Source organism: Pongo abelii, chromosome X, assembly GCF_028885655.2.
Source record: "Pongo abelii isolate AG06213 chromosome X, NHGRI_mPonAbe1-v2.0_pri, whole genome shotgun sequence".
NCBI lineage: Eukaryota > Metazoa > Chordata > Mammalia > Primates > Hominidae > Pongo > Pongo abelii.
This window is the reverse complement of record NC_072008.2, coordinates 126718608-126720938: the sequence shown is the minus strand read 5'-3', so window position 1 is coordinate 126720938 and position 2331 is coordinate 126718608. Positions and strand designations below refer to the sequence as shown.

Sequence of the window (2331 nt, the reverse complement as noted above, 5' to 3'; positions counted from 1 at the left end):
CCTCCCTCCATGCCACTTTGTTATCTGAGCATAGTGGCGCCCCTTGCTTCTGAAAAGCGCTTGTTCCAGTAGCCCATCTTGCTATAGGACTTGGACTTCATCCCTGACCCAGGCTAGAGTGCAACCACCAATCACCTTGTCTCTTCTGCTCGCCCCCCAACCACACCCCTCTCTTTGCTCTCCAGGTGTTCAAATGCAAAACCTCTTCAATGGCCCTTCTCCCCCATACCAAATATCAATGCGCACCTGAAAGCCATCAGCTCGGTCAGGCACACCTGCGTGGACGCCCCTTATTCGCAGCACCACCTCTTAAGAACATTTTATTTCTCTGACAACCTTCAACTCTGAGTTGTCTCTCCTATTTGATTTCCTTCCCCCTGTTACAGACACGGAAGGACTACAGAACAGGTTCCATTGTATTTGTCATGTTGCGAAGATCAAGGAAGCTACAAAGAAGCTGAAAACTTGTCAGAATGAGCCTCTGGGTATTTAAAAATGAAATAAGAAATCTTCTTCATTTAAAAACAGAGCTTTGCTCTCGCCTGCCTGCCCGCTCCCTTTCTTGCTCGCGATTTTGCTCACCCTCTCCTCGAGGATCAAGGGGGTTCTGACCACAGCTTGCGGCTGGGAAGAGAGGCAGGCGGCGGCTCAGGGAAAACGAAGCTGCAGTGACGGTGGTAGGAAGATGTCGGGCAAGGACAAGCAGCAGGAGCAAACTATCGCCAAGGACCTGGTCGTGACCAAGTATAAGATGGGGGGGCGACATCGCCAACCAGGTACTTCGGTCCTTGGTAGAAGCATCTAGCTCAGATGTGTTGGTACTGAGCCTGTGTGAGAAAGATGATGCCATGATTATGGAAGAAACAGGGAAAATCTTCAAGAAAAAAATGGAAATGAAAACAGGTATTGCTTTTCCCACCAGCATTTCAGTAAATAACTGTATATGTCACTTCTCCCCTTTGAAGAGCAACCAGGATTATATTCTCAAGGAAGGTGACTTGGTAAAAATTGACCTTGGGGTCCATGTGGATGGCTTCATCGCTAATGTAGCTCATACTTTTGTGGTTGATGTAGCTCAGCGGACCCAAGTAACAGGGAGGAAAGCAGATGTTATTAAGGCAATTCACCTTTGTGATGAAGCTGTCCTACGCCTGGTCAAACCTGGAAACCAGAACACGCAAGTGACAGAAGCCCTGAACAAAGCTGCCCACTCACTTAACTGCACGCCAATAGAAGGTATGCTGTCACATCAGTTGAAGCAGCATGTCGTCGATGGAGAAAAAACCATTATCCAGAATCTCACAGACCAGCAGAAGAAGGACCATGAAAAAGTGGAACTGGCGGTACATGAAGTATATGCTGTGGATGTTCTCGTCAGCTCAGGAGAGGGCAAGAGCAAGGATGCAGGACAGAGAACCACTATTTACAAATGAGACCCCTCTAAACAGCATGGACTGAAGATGAAAACTTCACATGCCTTCTTCAGTGAGGTGGAAAAGTGTTTTGATGCCATGCCGTTTACTTTAAGAGCATTTGAAGATGAGAAGAAGGCTCAGATGGGTGTGGTGAAGTGCACCAAACATGAACTGCTGCAACTATTTAATGTTCTCTATGAGAAGGAAGGTGAATTTGTTGCCCAGTTTAAATGTACAGTTCTGCTCATGCCCAATGGCCTTATGCAGATAACCAGTGGTCCCTTCGAGCCTGACCTTTACAAGTCTGAGATGGAAGTCCAGGATGCAGAGCTAAAGGCTCTCCTCCAGAGTTCTGCAAGTCAAAAAACCCAGAAAAAGAAAAAAAAAAAAAAAAGAAGATGGCCTACAAGACTGCAGAGAAAGCCACAAGTGGGGAAACATTAGACGAAAATGAAGCTGGGGACTGAGGTGGGTACCATCTCCCCAGCTTGCTGCTCCTGCCTCATCCCCTTCCCACCACACCGCAGGCTCTGTGAAGTATAATTCTTCTTCTCCACCTAGGACCACCAGCAGAGCGGGGGTCTCCCTGCCCCCATCCCAGTTCCCCAACCCACTCCCTTCCAACAACCAGCTCCAACTGACTCTGGTCTTGGGAGGCGAGGCTTCCCAACCACAGGAGACTAAATGAAAAAAAAGAAATTGAATAATAAAATCAGGAGTCAAAAAATAAAATAAAAACAGAGCTTTGTTGTTAACTGTGGAAAAGAAATTCTTAATGGAGATTTCTAAAACTGATAATTACCTAATAGAGATCCACTGTGAGAAAAGGGAGGAAGGAGTGAAATAGCCATGAGGATTACCTGGATAAAGGGCATCTACCTACATGAACTGTTTGCTATGGGAGTGCAAAGCAAAT

At 46.6% G+C, this 2331-nt stretch overlaps 1 pseudogene; it reads left to right on the top strand.

Moving 5' to 3' along the window:
* Window positions 1–683: 683 nt before the first annotated feature.
* On the top strand, window positions 684–2051 carry LOC100442527 (proliferation-associated protein 2G4-like; annotated as a pseudogene).
* Window positions 2052–2331: the final 280 nt, after the last annotated feature.